This window comes from Athene cunicularia (assembly GCF_003259725.1).
Source record: "Athene cunicularia isolate RWA chromosome 5 unlocalized genomic scaffold, athCun1 chr5_part1, whole genome shotgun sequence".
Lineage (NCBI taxonomy): Eukaryota > Metazoa > Chordata > Aves > Strigiformes > Strigidae > Athene > Athene cunicularia.
The window spans coordinates 36772891-36796789 of record NW_020799101.1 but is presented as its reverse complement, the minus strand read 5'-3'; the positions used below and the strand labels follow the sequence as shown (position 1 = coordinate 36796789).

The 23899-nt window shown below is 42.1% G+C and overlaps 1 protein-coding gene across 5 annotated transcripts in view; it reads right to left on the bottom strand.

Annotated features, from left to right (window-relative positions):
* Window positions 1–23899, bottom strand: part of RAD51B (RAD51 paralog B) — a 451378-nt gene that overhangs the window by 45346 nt on the left and 382133 nt on the right. The window contains exon 11 of one of the 5 annotated variants that reach the window (XR_003398463.1): window positions 8641–8824. The exons of the other annotated variants lie outside the window; for them this stretch is intronic. The gene's annotated coding sequence lies outside the window, so the exon portion shown is untranslated. The remainder of the gene's footprint in view (window positions 1–8640; window positions 8825–23899) is intronic. 5 annotated transcript variants of the gene reach the window in all.

Here is a 23899-nt window from a genome sequence, read left to right as displayed (position 1 = left end):
TAGTGTGCCAAAGCCCCAATCAGGATTACCCACTGTGTTTGGCAGTACAGCCCCATCTTCAGGGTAAATATGTACTGCCAATCAATTCCCACTGCAATTTTGATTAGACACAACATTTTCCTTGCTTCCTGCCCTAAATGGCTGCCATATTGTACCACAGCTGCATTTCAGTAGTGGATGAAGGATCCAAATACACTGGTTCTAGCAAATTTCAACGTAAATACAGACCTTAAATTGGGATACTTCCAATTAAAAAAATACTGCACTGGTGTTGGCCATTAGTAATTGCTGATAAATGAAAACTATGGATTTGTTCTGTGCCTTTTGCTAGTCCAAATTGCTTTATAAGATAGGAATATTACATACCCTATATAGGAACTATTTGATCATTACCTAAACAGTTACTTGCCTAGTGGGCAGGCTCTTATGAGGATACCAGCACCAGCTCACAAAAGAAATAGAGCAGAAAGTTAATTTTCCTGAAAATTAGTGTTGCTTTGGATAGCTGTAATAAGTTTCTAATCACATCCAAACTGACTCTGCAGCTGTGGCTCAAACGTGTATATACTTTTCCACTCTACTGACTTTTGCTGTGGAACTTCCACATTTTGAGCTGAAACATCCATGAAGCTGGCCGTGATATTCCAGTGTACTCCAGTTGCACCAGAAGTGAAATTTGCCAGGCTAGATCACACTGTAAAACTTGAGACCTAAATAATTAAAATGCACAGTGAGATGTGGGCAGAGATGAAATCTTTTATGAAATATGTAAGTCAGCAAGAACCACATATTAGGCCATCACGACAATTAATATGGAGTACAGCAATTGAGCATTAAGCCACCAAAAATTTAACACGAGGAAGTTTCACTAAAACTTCATCTCCATTCTAAAAGAGAACTATCAAGATTTTCTTGATGCATTGAACTCAATAAATTTGCTTTGAATAGTTGTATGTGTATGACAGAGAGAGAGAGAGTGAGTGAGGCTGGAATGCTATAAGGATGTAAGCCAAGCTCTTAGCATCTGGAAAGCAGAAAGCAGAACTATATTTAGTGCACAATGACTTGCAATAATTTGTGAGAGGAGAAAAAGAAAGGGACAAAAAAGAGCAAGAAAAAAGAACAAAAATTAAGTTGCCAGTGTTAGGCAATTAAATGAATTATAAAGAAAAAAGAACAATCAGGCTGGGAGAAGGATAAATGAAACCCTAGGGTATATGTTATTATAAGTGCTTCTATAAGCAGAAATGCAGTTAGCAGACATATTTATAAACATGCTACAGATAATGCATACTTCAGTATAAATACCACCTCAAAGAATTTCTGGCACAGAACAGTTAGGGCATTGACCTCTGCTGTACATTCATTTCCTTTATGTGGCTGAAATGGCCTAAATATGTTCCTTAGTTAGGCATGGGAAACTTTTTCCATAAGGTAACTTCATCTCCAAGGGTACTCCATGGTGTAACTGTACTCAGTTATGAACGTGTTAGAAACTCTTTGCAGAACACCTGTAGGTTACTGTGCATTCTCCTATACCTACTTTTAAACAGAACAAGCATCAAGTAAAAGGCTACCTTTTATAGATGCAGTACATTCAAAATGAAAATGGTGTAACACTTTCTGAATTCCTTACTGCTATTTTAGGAACAAGGTGTTGAACAATCAAGTTCCCCTTCCATCGCTTATACAGTTTTTGTTCTCCCCTTCACTTGATTTAAACATTTCATCAGCTCCTTGGTGTCACTCTTGTTTCCAGGCAGTTTCTTAAACCAGAGATCCCAGGACCTCAGAGCCTACACCTTCAGCACTTTAAAGGACATCTCAAATAACAAATGAAACTTATTTTCATTAAAGCTGAGGCACTTACCTCAGGCACACTGATGCTGTTTAAAGGATAACTATGATGAAAGTAAACAGTATCACTGACAAACAGTAGAAAGATGGGCATAGACACAAATGCCAGAATTTTCTGATGTTCTAATTAATCTAGCTTTCAGCTTCTAGGCAGCAGTATGCTGTCAAGAAATTTTAAAAAGTGAGCAGAAAGTGCTACCTCTGCACAGGTACCAAGTCCCTAAACTTGGTGAAAGACAGCAGAGATTCAGGACCTGGGAGTTGGGAGAAGAAGCTGGGTCCTGCCTTCAGTGTCAGGTGAAGAGCAGCCCATCACCTTTGAAGCACAGAGCAGAGCAGCAGCCCAGCCATTTTGAGAAGAAGCAGGGAGTGCTTCTAAGATTTGGCTGCTTTAGCCATAATTTTTTTTTGTATTTACAAATGACAGACAAAAAAAGATATGTCTTTCTGAAACAGGCAGTTTGGGAAGAAGTGAAAAACCAGCAGCCATTTTCCATCTGGCTTCAACATCAGCTAACATTTGTAGGGACCTGTGTATCTTCTTATTTGTAAACTTCAAATTGTGGCTCTAAATTAGTGCTCTCATGTGCCTCATTTACAGGTAGAGGCTGCTTCTGAGATGCACTCTCACTGGCTCTCTATGTATTAGACAGCTGTGTTACTCATACAGGGTCCTACAGGGCTGTCCCTAAGGGTGAAAGGAGAGATCTTGTTCCTTGCTGTATTAAATATGTAGTTTCTAGGCTAGACTCTGCCAACTAACATACCGGCATTTGTGATATACACGTATATGAACTGGAGCAAGACCAAACCTACCCACAGAAGATGCAGGGATGTAACTGAGGTACCCATTTTGCAGAGTGCTCACATGCTCTTCACTGTTAGTACAATAAATGGGTGTAACTTAAGGAACAATTTTTCAACACAAAACCAAAAAGTGACAGACGCATTGTCTTTTAGACCCATATCTATCGAACAACAGAAAGGATGGAGAATAGGTACCTTTGCTACCTGTGGAGCAGAGGGGAAACAGGGCAACATACAGGATTCACAGAACCAGGAAACAAGGGTGCCAAATCAAACCAGGCAGAGATTGAGATAGCAGCTACAGAGACTTAACAAACAACAACAGAAGCTGTAGCAATGCCTATGATGCAGTGTGCAAGGGTGATGTTTGAAATAGTCATGTAAATTGTTGATTGTATCAATCCTTAGGTTGATATAAGGACTGAGAAAATATCAACACTTAACTAGTAAAGTACAGAGACTGGAGCAGCGCTCTGTGGTGGGATCTGACTTGTCCCACTGGGTGAGATTACAGTGCCTAAAAGACAAGATGCTGCTGCTGTCATTAAAGGTGACACAGAGCTTTTTCTCCCTCACACTCCCCTCAAGCAGAGCACTCACACATGTCCTGTTTTAAAAGAAAAACAAAGCAGTTCGAGGTATTATAAATGAAAGCGCTAAAGAAAACTGCTATTGCGAGTGAGTATATTTTGATACGTGTTTTACATTCTTTGAGCTCTAAGGTCCCACTCGAATCAGAACTGCTGTCTGCAAACACCCTGCTGAAGTCAGCAGAAGATGAGGATTTACTGTAATCACTACAGCACTGGGCAGTGAGCTAGGCTCGTTCCTGAACTGTTTCCTAAGAGACGTTAACAGCCTCAGCTGGGCGCTCTTTGTAGTTCTGGCAGAGGTCAGCTCTGTCTCTAAGCACAAATCAGAAAAGTAAATCTAGTCTAAACAATTCTCTGTACTGTTCCAGAAGCAATTAAAGGCACTTTGTTTTGTGTATTTCCCCCAGGTGTGAGTAGACACTTCCCACAGACAGTACGCACAGCAAGAGCTCAAAAAGCATAAACTCTTTGCAGAGCAAAAGGCAAAAGGACTGTTGCTTTGGGCATGTAAGCCTGAACTGGCCAAAACACTGCAGGATCAGTTTATCCAGGCACTGACTACAATCTGTACTTAGAGCAAAATGGAGGTAAAACATTTCCACTTCAACTCATCTAACTCCATCAGGCTCTTTACTATCAAGATAATTTGATATCCACTTCTAGATTTGGTATTATTTAGCTAGGAATAAAAATATAATTTGCCTCATCAACATGTCACCTGAATTCATGACAGAGATACTGGCATGCAGGAAGCTAAAAGCATCCCTCATCCATGAGCAGTATCTTTGTAAACCAGCAATGATGTGAAAAGGATAGAAAGAAGTCAATACAAAGTGAACCCCCACACATTTTAAAACAATTCTCTTTGGTAAAGAGCATTTGGTTGTTTTGTTGTTCATGATTCTCCAAAAATTGAATAATAAATACAAGTATTTATAAGTATTCCTATAACATTAAGTATACTCGCTGTACCTAAAAACTCCCACTAGTTTTGCTAAGAGTCAGCACCAGCAGTCCTGGGAATTCAACACATTGTCCATGAATCTCCAGTGTGTTAGTATTGGCATGTTACTAAATTTTCAAACCAGAAATGTACCTTTGCAACTACCTCTCATGATAGAGGGGCTGAAACGTGAGTAGCTTGGGGAGTTAAGGCTTTTTACATTCATTCTTTTATATGCTTTAAAAAAAAAATATATCAAAATTGACACATTCATGCATGGTGCACCTCCTCACCCTTGGTGCAGCACAACTCCCTGTGCAGCTGTGGCATGAGCTAAATAAAGGAAACAAACTGATTTATGGATAGTTTGATTAGACAAAAACCATCCAGAATGCTCATATTCCCTGATGTGGCTCACAACACGATCACACAGTCAGAGCTTACGGTCACAGCTTACACAGCAGTGTGCGAAGGCAGAGGAGTAGGGAGGGCAGCAGTAACTTTCCACTGATGAAAATGTATACTGAAATCTTGGTCTTAGTCTGTGGCTATGAACTTTATTCTCAGGTTTTATTAATGTGGCACATTCTAACTGCAAGATATTCCCAGAAACAAACTCCCAAAGCATCTATTTATAGTACCAATAGTGACTGGAAGAAAAGCAGGACAGGAGCACCTTTGCTTTGGCATCGCTGAGACCTGCACATTAGGAAGCATACCCGCTATTGTTACGGGATGCTGACAGCACATGCTGGCAGCAGATGTGATTTTGCTGCAGCCTTGCAGATTTCTGCATCTGGTTTCTGAGTAGTGCAAAACTGCCCTTTTCACCAGTAGCTCATCTACACCCATTGCCACACTCCAACAGCAGCAACCAGCTAACAAGGAGAAGGTGTGGATGCATAAAGGATAGTACTTGTCCTTGCAGAGATATGAGCTTTTTTAACTGTACTGTGACTCTGCTGGTCACTACCAGCCCCACAAAATCCTATTACATGGAGGGAAAGATCATAACTAGCAGCACAAAGGAGAAAGACGTTTACCCATGTTGTTGCACCAAGCAGTTTGCATGAATCGCTCCAATGATTCCAGTAAATTCCCAAATAAAAACCTACCACAGTAGTTTTGCATAGGAAGAAGCAAGGCCTCCGACTGCACGCTGTATTCAGAAAGCTGGAGATACCAATCTTGAATGCTTCCAAAAAGCAAAACAAAACTTTCTTCCTCTATCTGTGTCCCCTATGTAAACACCTGATAACCCCCACTTCCAACGTCAGGCGGGTTTATTATTTACCATTAGATTACCTTTATTTAGCATGGGAAACTGAGTACATACGTTTAACTCTATACAAACAATCTGCTCAGGGCAGTCTGGAACCTGGAAGAAAGGTGTCACCCTGAGTGCTATAAAGGAATTTTTGGCACATGAATCCAGACAGTAATCAGATTCTCTAAAATATAATCCATGCTACAGCCCAAATTCCTCCCTGTGGATTATACCAGTGAAGAAAGGGGTCCCAAGACTTCTATGATAGCATTAATATCAGCTTTTGGATCTTGGTGGAACTGGCATGAGTTCTGTGATAACAGAAATAATTCATATGTTTTTAATATGGTAAAAGTTGTCCCTCCACTCTCCCTGACAGTGGCTTGGAGGAGAAGTTAGGGCACAGAGACAGAAGCCTGTTGCAGATATGTGGCTCTGATGTGTCAAGCTCTCATTCGTAACAGGAGACGACTACCCCAAAGAATTAATCCAGCAGAAGATAAAGTACACCCAGATTTATTTCAGATTTTTTTCTTATACACATCTACAGGGAAGGGAACGGGCAGCTGGTTGTTCTCATCAGTGAAACCCTAAGCAGGAGGAATTCTCTGCTGGGTAGCTGACTGCTCTAAGGCCATTTTATACTTTCACATGGCTTGAGACGAGAGAATCAGAATTGTTGGGGTTTATTCAGCTAACAACTAATAAGTATTCTGGTTTCATTAATAGTATCCTTTTGAAGCTGTGAAGAGTCATTTAATGACTTATGTATTCACTTCTGTCCAAGATCCCAGCTGAAATGAAAGTAAAAAGGATCATGCCAGCCCTTCAGCTGCTATCATAAAATCATTACAGAAGATTGTATAATTAAGCCCTATTTGCAGTTGCATTTTAAAACACATCCTGGCCTGGCTGCTCTTGACTAAACTTGAGATGATTTGGCAGCGTTGTGTGGGATTACACACTGAAATTAGCCAAACGTGTGCAGGCCAGGCTGGAGGTGCTTTGGTTGTGAGATTCAAGAACAAATGCGCAAGCAGGAGCTACAGCTTCGTTGTGAAATGGCAGGAACAGAGCTGCGAGGAGGAAGTTTGCAGAGTACCTGGGAGTGCTGCAGCTGCCTAGAGCTGGCACTCCCAGTCTTTCACTTTCCTGCCCACCAAACATGTCTAAATATCTTGAGAAAAACAAGAAGCAAAACAATAGGTGACTGTAGTGTGAATAATAAAAGCTTGGCTTCCCTCTTGGAACCTGACTGCTGCTCTTAAACTGGCCCAGCTGCGCTCTCACGGTCCAGGATGTCAGCACAACTGCTCCAGTGAATTAATGCCTTGTGTTCACTCTGGGGCCATCTATGGCACCCTTTTATAGACTATTGTAAGACTGGGGTAGGTTTCTGGGTCAGAAGGTCAGCACTACCTCTCCACACCAGAGAGATAGGTTCTGTATGATGCTGTTCCAGCAACACCAAAAAAAATGGTTGAAAATACTGGGTAGGGGATGTACTGAGTTGCCAGCAGTACAGTGCTTTGTTCTTAGCAGGAACAGGTAAAGCAGACATTAGAAATACTCACTGACAGATCCTGAGGGATCTCTGGTAGAGCAAAATGTTTTCTAAATATATAATAGACTGTGTGACTGTATGAGCTGACTCAAAGGCAAGGGCCAAATTAGTCCTGGCTGAAACTTCATGAATTTCAGGCTCCCTACAATGAATTTGTCCCTACAACAGAGTGTAGTTATTCTTTCAATACCATGAGCCCTCATGTGTCCAGATCATTCCAGGCTAAGAATGGACTTCACTTACGGTGTGTTTTGACTCTTTAGCATTACTGAGAGAAGATGAAAAAAAGATACCGTAGAATCATCTTATGTAGTTCTTTATGTAACTGCAGTCAGTTCTTCAAAGGCTGGTGTGCTGTCCCGCTGCCAAGAACAACAGCACAGTCTTTCCCTCCCTCCTCTTGTTCCCAGTGACATAAAAGCAAATCATAAGCCAGGTCTGCTCCAGACCATATCTCCGTGGGTACCAGCCATCTGAAAAGGCATGTCCTTCCCCCATGTCAGTGCAGTCTGCATTCCCATGGTTTCTACTCATCTTGGGTTTGGAATAGAAGAGTGAAATCACCAAGGCTGTCACTCCAGTACTTTTCATCAGGTTCAAATCTACTTTAAAATAAGACAAAAGAGAAAAGAAAATATGTATTCCTTGCTGATTTATCTATTAATATTGGAGAGCAGTTGCATCACTGATGTTCTGGAGAAGGATCAGACACCTTCATAATCAAACAGCACCATCCAAGATATTTCAGTGGATGAAGGCTGCCTTTTGCCCTCACATTTACTCTGAATCCTTCTAAATCATCACTGCCAACATAATACAATCCTTGAGAATCATTAACATTTGTCAGAAGAGCAAATCTCTCACTTATGTAATAGGTTAGGTTGCACCAAACAGCAGGTATGAAAAGTTCCCTGGGGGAAGACACCTGCAGAGTCTGTTCCTTGACCTTCAGCTCTGCTGCTCCTACAGATGGATGCTGTTTGACTCAGCACTGCATTAGCAGTACATACGCAGATTATGTCTCAGGAACAAAACATTAGCTCTTCTGAAAAAGAGCAGCCTTATAGATTCATTTGTCAAGTGATGCTTCCTTCCAATTTTGACCAAATTACAAGCATTCCTATTTAAAATAAGAAACAACTAAACACATTCCTCCACTCACTCTCTATGAATATTCACACCTCAGAGAGCCAAACATTTAAACAGAGATTGTTGTTGGAAAAGTTACTCTGTAAGAGCCCCTCAAAACACTAAAAACACATTAAAAATATTCTGTTAATGAGCTGAGGTCCCCTCAGCGTAGCCTGGAGCACACTGCAACACGTGTCACTGGTACATGTGTCACTCTATTTCTTCTGACTGCAGCAGGTAATCTAGTTCAGTGTATTTCAGATAAATGTGAATGGAATCAACGTAAAACTTCTGTCGACACTCTTACATCTAAATTTCTCTCTGATTTCCCAAGCAAACATAGACAGGACTTCCCGAGGAAACATACAGATGGACTTTTCCATGAGCATAGATAGGTATGGGGATTTAGGTGTTCTTTAAAGTAAAAAGGAAGAAGCAGGATGAGGAAGTTCTAGTATTTATCAGGTCAAATGCTTACATGCTACAGAAGGAAAAAGTATGCTATTGATCCCAGTATAGTAGCTTTCCTCACATCCTTCAAGGCTCATCTGCTCAGTGTATCAGGCACTCCTGTTATCCTGAGAGATACAGTGGCTGACTTGTCAACAAAGTGGAGAAAGGCCACTTGAAATCTTTTTCATCCTCAGTGCGGTATGGTCATACTGTCAAAAAAAAATGGATCTTCACAGAGTACATCTCCCCAACACCATCCACATATTAGCAAGCATGTATTTTACACTGGAAAGAAGAGAAGGATCTTGCCACTTTAAACAGTCCAGTGAGTTTTTTTCTTCTGTGGTCATCTGGGGCTCTTTGTTGGGATTGCACTGAGGTGCCCTTCTATTACATTTACATATTGGGAATTTTTTATTCATTTGCTCTTTTTCCAATCCACAGTTCAACTTCTACTAGTTTATAAAAGATCTGCACTCGGTGTTTGGAGAAGAGGCAAGAGAGAGACCCTGGCTGTGCTTATGCTATGCAATGACAGACTTATGTGGGAACTCATGGGACTGAAGGATTAGGCCCAAAAATTCGTTAGCTCAAAGGAAAGCCAAAGGAGTTAGGTGCCAGAAAGTTTGGAAGCTGAGATATGTCGTTACAAGAGCATCTGCCACTGTGACAGGTAAAGTCTGGAAGCAAAGAGGGAGGTTCTGGTTTGGAAGGAAGCAGATGACACTACATGATCAGTACAGTGCTGAACAGATACAGCTGGATTTCATCAGGACTGCATCTTCCTATGAATGGCAACAAGAAGCTGTTTGCAGACACAACTGAATCAGAGAGGGAAGCAAACCCCACATGACAGTCAACCTGCCTGACAGAAAATGGGACCTGCATGCTTGTGGTGGGACACAGGAGTGTAGAGTCCTCACTAACAGTAAAAAGACATCTTCTGCATGAAGTGATCACCCCTTGCTCAGCTTGAATCATCTTGAATCATGAATCTCTCTTGACCTTCCTGGTTGCTCTGGCTCTGCATTCATTGCTGAACTCCCTACTCTTGAGTTAAGGCCCAGAAGTATTTTGGGAGTGAGTAAATTTATTTAATTTTTCCCAAATGTTCCACCTCAAAGTAATGGCATAATACCTGGCTCATTCTTTCAGCTCCACCAAACAATGACTGCCAGGAAAACAGCTTACTTTAGTCATTCCTAACAAAATATAGTTAGCAGTTTAACACACGGCCTTCTTTTTACTTAGTTTAACTGTTCTTTTTTAGTGCAGACTTTTGTAGATTCCCTTGGTTTATTCCAGCTGCAGTTCTCCCCTGAAGATCAACTTGCTTCTTATGAGAAACAAATAATTTCACATTTGGACCATTTTATCACTGGAGCATTTCCTGAGTCCTTCCACTTCTAACTTTACCTTTTTTTCTGGCAGCCTGCACAAAAAGACACAGGCACCCACCTGCAAGACAAGGTACTGGTCTTAGCTTTGTCTCTCAAAAATTTGACTTTCTGTAATTTCTTCCAGTGAATGATAAAGCTGGAAGAGCAAGACAACTACCTCTCTGTGCTAAGACGGTCCAAGTTGCCATGTAGATACACTGATAATTGACTTAAAAACCCAAAACACGTTCTTACCTCCCTGCCAGAAGTGTGTGTCTCTCTGCTACAGCACCGCTATGCAAACAGTGTGGGCAGTAGGTATATGCAAGGACTTTGAAGCAGGAGGCTGAGAGGAAGCAGTTAGTGATGTGTAAAGATAGGTAAAGAGGGAGGAAAAGGTCTGGAGAATCTTGAGAAAAGAATCTGGTATATGAAGGAAAAGATTTCTCTAGTGTCAATCGTTTTTGGAGCTCTTGCTCATTCATCTGTGGTGAACTGACCAAGTGGATTGCTACACTCTGCCCAAGGACTGTCTCTGCAGGGTGACAGCAAAGAGGCTGGGGCAAGGCAAGGAAGCCAGAATCTCTTGAAGGTATCATAAAAAGGCTAACTGATTTCCCTTTGGGAAAATACTAGTCATTAACCTGGTTTCCACCACACTCTGGGAGAACATTAAACATGCCCCATGGTATTTTCTTACTTTTTAAAAAGGGACCTGTACACTGTTCATAGTCCCTGCTACAGGGCTAAAAAGTGAGACAGTCACTGGTTGGTCACTCTCTGCCTAATGGGACAGGGTCTTGTTTGTGAACTTTCCTGAGACTCTGTATGTGATGGGAAGTACTATACAAAATGAGAGCCAATAATTTAACGAGTAAGACATTGGACTGGATCATACAACACGTGGATTCAATTTCTGACTCTGGTACAGATTTCTACATACCACTAAGAGAGTCCCTTTTGTTATGTCCCTTCAGAGTAAAATGACAATAACACCTCCTCACCACGTATTAATACTTTACCATAGAGAAATTTATTCCTATTTGTAGTCAGTCCTGTACTAGGGAAGCAAATAGCAAAGACCGGAGTGCCTGCACTTGCATAGCCTAAGCAGCCACTGCAAGTCCCCTGAAGGATTCTGATATACAATCAATTATACAGAGTGTGCAATGAATAGAGTTATTTCAGCCAAAGAGCTTTAGTGGCAAATATGGCGTTGCACAAGCTTCTGCAGTGCTGTAAACCTTGCTTTCAATGATTTTTGCTTTCATGGATTTTAAATGATTAAGCAAAAGTGTTACAATGCACCTTCAAGTGGCCCTTAATAAATAGGTTTTACTTTAGAAAGGGTTTCTTACTGCGTTTACCAAGAAATATTTGCATGTGAAATGAAGAAATTTGAATGAAAACAGGTTTGTTTATTTTAGAAGGCGCTGCAGCCACCCACTGCACGGCTGAGTTTCCAGCACACCCGTACTGGATGCCAAGGAGCTTCAGGAAGGGAAACAAGAAATAGAATGGGAAACTGAGCAGCTTAGCTTCTTTTCACATTAATCGCCAAAAGTGGGCAGCACCACTGAAATAATATTGTACCAAATCTTCTCATAACTCAGCAAGCTTACTGTTTATTTCATACCCCAGTGTCTATGCACAGAAATCCCAAAACATTGCAGGAAACAACACTAACTATGTTTATCCAGAAAAACAGAAGTATTCTTCATGAACAGAACCAGTAGGTTTAGGACCAAGAAGAAGATGCCATATTATTATTTTATGTCTTCATGTACTCAAGCACTGTTTTTTTTCCTGGAACGAAAAAAACAACTCTTGCACAGAATGAGCATCAATGTAGCAGAGAAGGCAATACCACACAAGTGCTTTGTACAGAAAGCTAGAACATCACATTTCTAACTAAAATATAGAAATCATATGAAAAAGCATCCTTAAAGAGCATGAGGAGATGAGACCCTGGTTTAACATCTCATCTGACAGAAGCTGAGATGTGTGCTGCTGTGTTAATATCCTTCCAGGGAAGTACTTTAATTCCATATCGAGAAGGAACATCACCATCTCCTGAGTCATCAGCATCACTTCCTGCTTTTCTGTGTTCATGTTCATAGGAAATCTTTCATCTAATTTTTTTCAAAGCCCAATCCCACTTGGCTAACAAGCTCAGGCTAGATCCAGCCAACAACAGTATAGGCACAACAAGTTTCAACAAAAATATTTGTTGCAAGAAAACTCTTTGATTCATTTGCCCTTCCTTGGCTGAACCTCGACTACACCCATCCTGATACACACTTGTCGAGTGCCGTTGCCACGTCAGGATCCAAGTTCAATTTCTGCACTCCCAAGTTACTCCTTCTGGCTTTGAACACTATCCAGGTGGCTGCACAAGGGGCTACAGAAATTACAGGGAGATGGCAGAGCTGGTGAGAGGACCTGCCTGAGAAGCAAAGAAAGGGGAGATACCCACACTCTACCAGCCCATCCCCATCCGATCTGCCCACAATGTGCTGTTGTAAAGAGTTTGCAGTGAAGCTGGGGATTTGGCACTGACATGGTGTGGAATAGTCATCAGATATTTAAAACAGAGCTGAGAGAACAAAGAAGGGCTTTGTAGTGCAAGGCAGCACTGAAAACCCTGAGCCTCTGCCAGCCAGCTTGCATGGAGTGTTTGCTAATGTACACAGTTGAGTGCATTCCTCTCATTTGATTACATGACAGTTTTATATACCAGGTATATGCAGCGGGTTTTTCTTAACCCTTTCAGTCCTCCGCCATTTATAAATCTTGAAGAGACTCACAGTGGTTTCATTTCTGCTGTCTTGTACACGCATGCAACTTCAGTCACGGAAGGCTGAACATGTGCTGTGGGCAATTGGATGTGGATGAGTATGTTAAAAGTACTCTTATCTATGTTGCTAGAAACAGCAGAAGTAATTAAGCATGAAAGAATTAGAAAACGAATTCACTCCTTACTCATGCTAGAGTTTTCTGCATCCCCCTTGATTTAAGCAGTAAGTATAAAGAGGCTTGTTTAAAGGACCACTATCATTCTCTCTCCATATTGTAAAATAAAGGATTCCGAGACTGCTATTACAGCTCCCACTTGTTAGACCAGGGAGAAGGGACCCAGGAACCACCTGTAGGCTACTGCTACATTCTAACATGTATTATATTACGTGGTTTCTACTGTAAAATGAGACTAATTGTACGTGTCCTTCTTGGTGAAGTTCTTTGCGATCTATGGCTAAAATATGCTGTCTGTAACCAGGCAATGCTCTGCGCATTCAGGCAAAAGGACCTCTCATTCGTATACTGTGAGGCATACGGATGGAGTGCAGGATCAAGGCCTACATTGTAGGGGCTGGGGTGCTTTAGTGTCCGGTAGTTGAGAACGGCAAACTATTCTTACTTTCCTGTTCTGCACAAAGTAAGTTTCTTAGCCATAATTATAATAATACACAATTACATTTTCAGAAGATCTGCTGTCATGCCTTTCATAAACTTTAAGCTGTAAAACTATTAAGTTATAAAGTTAGAAGATTAACTTCTGTTAATTAAGTTAAAAGAATAAGAGACTCACTGTAAGAGTTTTTTGTGGTTAAACTCCTCAGCACTCATACTGTTGCCTGTATTTTTAATGTTGGTAGCTCATAGACCAACATCTAATTAAGCCCACAGAACCTCTGCAAAGCATTTAACTAGGAATTATTTTCCTGCTTAGCCACTCAGGGAAACAATCAGGAGATGAAAGTTAAAGCATCTTGCCCAACATTTGGGTGTCAGTTAGCAGTGTAATTCAGAAGGTTCCTACTCCCATACTCCAAGTACTTAACAAAGCAGTTTGCCTTGTAGGTAGAGAGGAAGTGTTTGGGGCTGGTGTCTGGAATCAGATGGACAGAGAGAAAGGAAGGTAAAGGAAGGGGAAGGTTATTTGCAAAGGTGGAAAAGAGTACACATGGGCAAAGAAAGCTGGTGCAAGATGAGTGAGGAGTGGGACAGCATAAAGGCAAACCAAGCCACTGACCTAAGCTCCCACAAGTCACTCAGAGGTTCTTACCACAGTGAGAGTGATTTCAAAACAGGTTCCAAAATGGATGGGTGTACATAAAGAACTTAGGAGAACAGCAATGGGAGAAGTTCTGCATTTTTGTACACACGAGCAGGCAGATTCTTGCTAGAATATTCACATGTGCTTGAGTTTGTAAAAAAGAAGGAAAGTAATTTTCCAAACCAGAAATTGCATGACTAGATATCACAAGCAGGTTAACCAAAAGAAAAGATGCAGCAGATACCCTTTTTCCAAACTAATAGTATCTACAGTAAAGAATGACAGAAAATTTGACATATTGGCAGAACTAACTTATAAAAGGAAAGCACTTTTGAAATCTCCACTTAAACACTGATAGCTCTTTAAAATTATTATTAGCTGTGAGATCCTCATTTGGACAACAGAATGTTACGTTTCTAATGGTATAAAAGAACTGGAAGCATCACGGAGGTTGTTACGGAAAAGCCAGATGTTTCATAAACCATACTGCAGATGATACATTCAGGCAAGTATCTGTGTCCTGTTTCTGGAACTGTGTATTATTACTTTTTCCTACTGTTAGATTGTGTAACTTGGAAATGATGTGACACTTCTGAAAGAGAGGTATTTTCTATTATGGAAATTTATTTTGTACTGTGAGGAAAGGGGCAGGGAGTACTCAGATGATAGCATTTCTCAGCAGTCTTTAGCCCTTAACGATCACAAAATGCTGCTGACTCAGTTTAACACTCTGCTGTATGTGTATGTAAAAGACCAAGACTTGTCTCACATTCCTTCTCCCCCCAAAGGGTCATGATACACAGAGACATTTATGAAACGATAGAGGCCCACATGACTTGGTTATCTTCCCCACACCATTAGACATGTATAAATGCGTGAGAGACAGCGGATGCCAGGAGAACATTTATGACGCCTAACTGTATACCGCCTTCACTTTACAAACTGATAGCACTGTTTTCCAGCCATCTGAATTCCTCAGCTCAAATAAAAGCCAAAGAAAAATGCTGCTGCTTAGTCAAACCCAGAAAAATAGAGGTGATGCTGGCAGAAGAGGTGAAATTTTAGACACGCTAGCAATTATCATGCTTTATGGAAAGAACAGACTGCTGTCACAGTGGCACAGAGCATCAAGGTCTGCATGCCTCCCTGATGTAGGATATGCAAACAACTATGACAGCCAAGAATAGCTGATTTAGACAGTGACTCTTAAGGAACATGGCCCCATTCTGATGTCCAAGGCGATGGACACATGAGTGTCCAGCTCTGAAGACTGGGATCACAGTGTGATGTGCATCTTTATGGCCTTGAGCTCTACTTTCAGTAGTCACTGCATTTGGGATGATTTGAAGAGGTTTGAGTTTACTTTCCATGCAGTGTCTTGCTTACTAAGTAACAAGCCACCTCCCCTAGCACAAGTGACTATATAGATTACCTGGTTCAGTTTAAGGCCTTCAGATCTTTTCAGGGAGATAAATACAAGAAATTTGACATGTGAAAGGGAGGAATCTTCAGAACTCCCTTAGGAAAAGGGCTAACAGTGGCCATAAATTTCAGTGTCTTCAGGAAACTCCTTTGCAATCTGTACAGTGCTTTTTAAACAATAATCAGCGTGGAGATCATGGAGCTGTATACACTCATCTCAAAGGAGAAAGCATAAGCAATCAAGCTGATTATTAAAACAATCAGTGTGTTTTATATTGAGGTCAAAAAGACAAAAAAGAGAAAAATGATCTGGATTTAACATAATGTTACTTTATCAAGTTCACAGGGTATTTATTAATAAGGGAATATGATTTCTCAAACATATTCTACAAGCAAGTATCAAAACTCCACACCCATCCTGTGACTGGCTGCAATTAACGTATGTAGCAGCCTTCCTTTAACATCACACATGGCTTACACAACACCGAATCCTGCCAGAACATCCCTGGTTGTGCATCAATAAAGCAATGAATGCACAGCTCTGGGAATGGTGTTGGTTAAGCTCTATATGGGAATCAGTAGAGGGAACACGTAACACTGTGGCTTTTTGAGTTATACGAAATAATGGAAATGGCATCTTTTTTTCCCCCTCTCAGTGGAGTAATGGAACAGTAGATAAACTGTTCAAAACCACAGCTAAATATTTAGAACCCACAAGGAAAAAGTCCTTTGAACAAATCAAGCTATTTCACTTACAGGCTGGGAAGGAAGAAAGACAGAGGGTTTGTTATTCTTATTTCTATTTTTAAATACATACAAGATGCTCAGATACTATGCTGATAGGGGCTACATAAATAGGGTAGGATTTTTTTCCATGAGATTCTTACACCTTTATAGTGGTAATCTGGGCATCAACCTTTAGCAGCACCCTTTCCAATCAAGACATCTGGAAATGTCTCAAAACTATTTCAAAAACCAGTGGAAATATTGCAATATAAAACATGGCCTTCAGGCCATCTGGAGATATGATGGGTACTTGGAATTCACAAGGATTTCCTCCAAAATGACTATGTTCACTATCTGCTCCTTGCTCACCATCACACAATTAACGTTTTTCATTTAAAGAATGCTCAAAGAAGTTTATCTGATATTAAAGTATAAAATATAGGCTGTCAAGGAAAGGAACTTACAAGTTTTGAAGTATTTTTCAATTCATTAAGTAATTATATTATTTAATACACTGTACCTCAGTTTTCCCACCTGTAAAACATTTTATTGTTAAAAGACATTTACTTATCTGGAAGACTACTATGAGGCTAATGAATATCTTTAAAATATTTAAAGAAGGCTAAAGAAAAGCATGGGAAACTGTGATTTGAAATCCAAATTAAAAGGGGAAGTGGGAAACATACAGGGAAGGAATTGAATGTTATCTCCACATAACAGGATCAAGACTGACAAAGTAGGATATACATAAATCTTGACTCCTCAAACTTCTCCTATTCTTCATTCTACTCTGAAGTAAAATCCCCACACATGGAGTGTACCTATAGTGAGAATGAGTGCTTTAATTTCACTGTTGATTTCATATTGATCAAATAAATTCTCCATCTCCCAAGAAAAGAGAAAATGTGCTTTCAGAGTTCCCAGGAGTAAAAGCAATGATCCAAATCACAAAAAAAAAAAAAAGAAAAAAAGCTCTGAGAAAGAAGCAAAGAGAAATCAACTCGGACATAAACCAAAATAAATCTTCCCAGTTCAGAGACTGTGAGGACTGTGAGATGGGTGTCTTCATGCTTCAATCGCTGGTCTGTTAACCACTGAACATATATTTGAGTTTGCAGCTGAAAAATCATAAAATGTTTTCTAAATATTAATTAATTTATATTTCACAGTCCACCAATAAGATTTAACTAGCATATTCTCCACAACAAAGTGAATTGCTGACTACCTCCAGTCACACCTCACCGCTAATGCCTCAGTGATGAGGCAAGGCACCTTGAATTGGAAGTCTTCATCTGTTTTAGATCCAGCCTACTGTTCAGAACATATGTTAAATTTCTGCAAAAGATGAGGAACAGAAATAAAAGAAATGAAGCTCATTTTTAAGGTACCTCCTAATGCATCTGAAAGCAGCTTTGCTCAGAAATCAAGTCTGAGACAGTCCCACAACTTTGCATTTCTGTATCTTTCACTGCAACATCTTTTTCACTCATGTTAGCTAACTGATCTTTTAGTCAACATTTGGGGTTGTATCACAGAACCTGTTTCATGCCCAGATACATTCAGAAAGAATGTACAGCAAGTTAACCGATTTTTTGAGGTTTATATAAAACACCACAGAGCAGAGCTGGGGTGAGGATTCAGGAGTCCTGCCTCCCACCCTGGCACTGCTGCGTGTACTGCTAGCCAGCCGCCACTCAGTGCTCCTGTGCTAGCTTAGCTTGTCTGGCCCACTAATAATGAAAGGAAGAAAGGATTTTTCACTAGGAATTTGGAGTATTTTCTCATTATAACCAACCAGCATGACCAGGGAAAGAGCCCTGATGCAATCTGTGGGCCTAGTTCTCACTCCCCCGCTGGCAGGGGCTGCAAAGGCTGCTGGGGCCACAAGTCCCGCTCCTCCAGGAGAGGGGAGGGAGAATGTGCAGAACCAGATCCTGTCCATCACGTCTGGTATCCTGCCTTCAGCACTGCCCAGAGCTTCATGGTTCAGGGAAAAGCAAACAAACAAAAAATCCCCCCCCTGCTTCACCCTTCCAGCACCCGTGGCCTGTGGTGCAGTAACCAAGGAAGCAGCTCTTCCCATTACTCGCAGCCAACGTTTCAAGCAGACTAGGGTGGGACAAGAATAAACTCCATCAAAAATTCCACCTCCCATCTCATTCTTCAGGCCAAAACTAAAAAATAGGACAGGACAGCCATGATTTGGTATCTTAAGGACAGAGAAGCGCCCTCCTGGCTGGAAACAAGGGCAACTGAGTGTGCTGTGGGGGGAAGATGGTGGCCTGGGGGAGGTTAGCGCACGGAGGATTAATGTGCTTTTCCACCGGCACTTCAGCAGGGTGCCCAGTGTATTGATTACTGCCCTCCATAAAAGCACGTCATCAGAGGGGGGGTTTCTTCTTTCCTCTCATGGTCACCCCCGACACTAAAGCAGCAGCCGAGGGGCCTTCTCCTGGAGAAGGCACAGCAGGAATAATCCCACAAGGTCGGGAGGAAAGGGCAGAGGCCGAAGGGCAGGGAAGGTCAGCGCTAGGCAGGCACAACGTGCTGCTGCTGGAGTGGGCAGAAGGTCTGCTTCTGGGTCCCCCAAGCTCTCATGCCAGAAACTTAAGACGCACTTTGGGAGACCCAGGGACGGGGTTCATGGTAAGCTGGAGTACCGGACAGCTGACAGCGTCTGTCCCAGGAGCAGGAGGGGGGGAGGAGAGGGCTCCACGGTTCATACCCACTGACGCGGTGGGGTGTTGTTCTGCTTGCGACAGCGCAGCTGCAATGTGCTTGTGGTCTCTTGTGGAAGGAGAAGCTGGGCTCAGATAAAGAGAGAGGAGATGCCAGCTGAAGCAGGGCAAGGGAAGTGAAAACACTTAAGTTTTTGCTTGCTCCAACACCTGTGTGCACCTTTTCCAATACAGAAGAAAGAAACAATGCAAAGTCACAACACAAAGTTGTGCCAGGCCATCAGAAGTCCTCAGCTGTGTGCTCCTCTCCATTATGGGCTTACTCAGTTTAATTCTTCTTTAACACACAGTCACAAGTCAGAGCGGATCTTCTGCAGTTAATGGAGTTGCATCCATGTACAACTGTCACAAGAGACAACCAGACCCACCATGCAACTCCAGGTCTTGGTCTTGCTGTTACTGTAACAGGGATCACGACCACCACATATATCCACTCAAGGCTGAAGGTGCACTCCTGGCATTCCTTCAGGCTTGTTGTGACCCTGAGAAGGCACTGGGGGAACTGGGGGTCAGAGGGGTTCATAACACCCCATACACATACCAAAGCCTCAGACAGGAATCTCCTATGTATTCCTTTCAACTCCAGTCTGATGTGTGGTACTCTTCCCTCTCTGCCACCAGATTTTCTCTTTCCTTTTAACTTAAACACAAATAACTCTGGAATTGAACTTTCCTGGCTGTGATTACATGAGTTTGCGCAGGCTGAGCACAGAGATTCATTCTCGCTCTCCCTTGCCATCAACCCCTGCCCATTGTTTAGCCTTGTTGTATATACCCTGTTATACAGTCCACTTCCCACAATTGCGTGAGACTTTGGTCACGGTAGGGCTCAAGATCTTCCTAACAGCTCCTACACAAGGCCACCACTGCTAGTAACTGAGCACAAAACAGAGAAGGCAGGCAGCATTTTATCTGAAAGACATGTTTGATCTACCCAGTAGGAGAGGCCGGGCAGATGGGAACATAGGCTTCTTGTACCAGATTATGCCAGTACTCTGCTTCCAGAAAAAGTCAACTCATTCAGAAGAAAGAAAAAAAAGTTAGTGTACCTAGCCAGTTGTAAAGTGGGAGCAGACAGAAATATTCTTCTCTTTCCTTCCTCGGCAGGGCAGCCAAAGATATGCTATTACATTGAGAACTTTTCTGCCATAAATTTGAGCCTCCTTTTTTCCCCCATCTGATCTCACTTATCTCACCATGGTTTCTGGCTAGTAGTGGGGAAACAAGAATTTAATTTAGATATGATGTTTGGATCTGGAACCAAACTTTCTTAGAACACAGGGATGTTTGGTTTTGTGTGTGTTTTGATTTAACCCAATATTTGGCTATATAAATCCAATTAAAAATCTGAATACATGTCTGACTCTCCCAAAAGTTAGAGCTCTGAATCTGTTGTTTCATCTTTAGCAGAAAGAGAAACAGAAACCAAATCAAAATAAGGACAGGGGAATAAAAAAGGAAATTTACAGAACACCTTCCTGAGGGCAGCTGCTAAATTTCACAAGAATGTGCTATCCGCAGTTTTGGAATATCACCTCTCCACTTAAGATACTGCAGGTCCTGGTCATGAAAGTGCTAATTTCCAGGATGCAAAGCTGGGACACAAGAACTTTATTCCCACTACAGCCCAGCACACTGTGATTTTTCCGTATAATTTTTACCATCCAGAGAGGGGACTTCTCCTTTTCCCTGAAATCAAGACTTTGCCTCCGACAAGGAAGCCCAAAGAAGCAAGTTGGCTGCACGGGCCTTGGAGGCTGCACAGGCTGAAAGAGGAAAACACAGAGCACTACCTTTTCCTCCAAATGTATGCAGGCACTGCTTATTTTGGGTATGAGTGACATAGGATTTGAAGATATTTGCTGGCATGTATTTAATCACCATGCTTTTTAATTACTTCTCTGCATGATGGATGAGTTTTGTTGAAATGAGGTCACAGTGTTTTACCTTTTCCTCTCATGCTGGGACTATTTGCTGTTTCAATTTGTGTAGCTTAGAAAAATATATGCACATCCTCTGAGCTGGGACCTGGCACCATAAAGCAAAGCCGATTTTGGCTCCATCCACTTGGCAGTTAGTGAAAGCCAGGACCCTTTGGGTGCCCGCTGCGATGGTGCATGGAGTACCCTCCACCATGCTGGGAAGAAGCACTGCAGATACCTCTCCCCAGTGACAGGGGACACGGGGCAACTTTGGCCTCAAAAGTACAGGGTAATGACGTGCCTCACTGGGAGCCACCTCTCCATGCTCACCCAGCCATCCCACACTGGAGGGCAAGAGGGATCCTGGGCTCGTCTCTCCTACGCAATTTCAGGGAGAGTCAAGGGCTCTGGCCCTCTGCCCCTTGGCAGCACCACAAGACAGGCCCGCCACCCTTGTCATTTCTGTCATTCCAGCCACCCCCCCATGGAGTAGCTCTGGATGTGTGCTCAAAGCCACACATCTTGACCTCCTCTTTCTTTTCAGGTCTCCTCATCCTCTGCACAAATAACTCCACTTTGTCAACAGCAGTTCAAGTAAAACTAAGAATTTCAAGAGGGGGAGGACACTGCTGATATGTAACCAGCCCAGAAACGTATCTATCAAGATCTAGAGCCTTGAGCCAGCTGGCCTGGACAGGGTGGAGAGGGAATGATTCCTTTGCCAATGCACAGCCCAAATTTGATTTGAGAGAAGAAAGCCTGTAATGTGACAACACACAGAGGGCACCGCCTCCTATTTCCACAGGACCAATGTCTCTGGCCAGCTTTAATAAGTGCCTGGGCTGGAACGTTCAAGGTTCAGTGTATGGTCAGACTTCAGTCATACAGTGTCCCAAGTCAGACCTGGAAGGAAAGAAAAAACTAGACATATCCATTTGTTGCTTTCCTCAGTCTGAACTTGACAACCATTTATGGCCTCCTGCAAACATGGGCTGCTCTCTTGTCCCTGACCTTTGCTGTAAACTCTGGCACTGTCGTTACCTCCACTAGAGCCTCCTGAGTCTGGTCTGAGCGCTCTGAGCCTGGCACTGGCTAAGGACACATCAAACAGCACTGAGTGAGGGGCTCTTGTTATATACAGAGACCAAACAACTCATCAAAGCCAGGAAGAGATATGGGAAGCAAGCAGGACGGCTGCAGTAACAACACTGTTGTTCAGACCCCTAACCTCTCTGGCTCTACAATATCAACATGGTGAAGGCATCTGATAAAAAGGAGGCACTTTGGTAAAATAACTCCTGTCTTTGCCCAGCAATCATCTCAATCCCTTTGGAAGGCTCTCCCTGGAGTCCATGGTCAGATCTTGACGTGTAAGGTGTTCCACAGCTGGGCACTCTCTGTGCCTGTGCCCCAGTCCCTTGCTTTTTGGGAATTAGAGCCTGGAGAGGTCAGAAGCTCCAATCACATCAAACGAAGCTATGGCAGATAGCCCTTAATTATTAATGTCTTTAAATACTAAATGAACTCAGAAACCAATTCAGCCTGCAGCACACAGGCTGTGCATCAACAGGGTCCCAAGGGGTTGCAGAAAAAAAAAAATCTCACTAAAGACTGTGAAGCAGTAATTCTGTTTGCACTGATATATTTGTCTCTCCCATGGACAGAGGATACACACAGTCACAACTGACTGCATTTGTAAGCATGTTCACTCTTCTCTTGCTGTTTCAGTCACTCCTCATCCATAGGAGAGACATAGCTGTCCTAAGCAAAAGCTCCGTTTTGTTCACATCCAAGAAGGTAGTCTTGCAAGCTGGGAGAAGACTGACACCTTTCAGTTATAAGGCAAGGGCATCATACCTCCACATCTACAATCTGACTTGAGCAAGGACTCCAATTCTGTCACTGGCAAGACTGCAATTCATTAACATAGCTCTGCTATGCACACTTTGATATTTATCTTTAACCACATCCCTTTAAAACTAACCTTACTGACAGCTTGCTTCTGTAAGCTTCCATTTTGCTATTCATTTAGTTTCATCCCCCTGTGACTGTGGTGGCTCCTACCCCTGACTCCTCCAGCTACAGACCAGTGGCTCAACTGGCCTGCAGATAACAACTCTGACTTGGATGCTGTGTTAATAGTTTGCTGTTTTCACGCAGTTTTAATTTTGTTTCAAGAGGAACTAATGCTGGTTTTTGCTCCTGTTTCAACATTTGGCAAAAGCATGAAATTCCACATGTTGTAGGAAACAGGAAGAAAGTTTTAACTTCAACTGCTTAAGATGTACATGCACAAACAACACACTCAAAAGTGCATGCTCCTCCTGTTTATCTCTTCCACACCTCAATTTTTCTGTTCTCTTTCTGTGCTCTTCTGGGAATGTCTCTCACTTCTGCTCATCGCTCTCCCACACCCATAGGCATGCACTGATTTGTTATTGCTAGGTCACTTGTGATTACAGGTCTGGATACGCTAGTTTATTGCAGGGTTGTCCCTGGCTTGATAGGCTGTTTGCTGTTTTGTTATTACAGTGCTTAAGCCTCATTCTTCCAGTTTGCTCTCTTTCAAAAACACACACAAACCACCACAACGTATTTATTTTGAAACAGCAAACAGAAAAATTGACTTGGGCTTTGCAAACAATTTGAAAGGGAATGAGGGAAAAGGGGGTTACAGGCTCTGAAAATGCCAGCCTCCCTGCCCAGCCTGACTTCTCTGAGTGTTTGCCATTTTTTCTGTGGTACTGGAATATAAAGCTTCAAATGCCACAAAAGCTGCATGTCCGTTTGCTTTGCTTGGCTGCAGAAGCCCAGGCACAGCATATTCATCTGGGAAGCTGTTAGCTGGGGTTGGGGAAAACCACTGTTCCCTTTTGGCTATACAGACACTGGCAATAGCTGTTACAAGTTAGATTTGGCTCCCTAGAGCAACAGGCAACAAACACAAAGAATTCAAAACCTCTAAAAATTATTGTTGATGTATTTACACTTATCAAATATAACAGCACACACCCTCCCTCAAAAAATGTGTTTTAGGCCC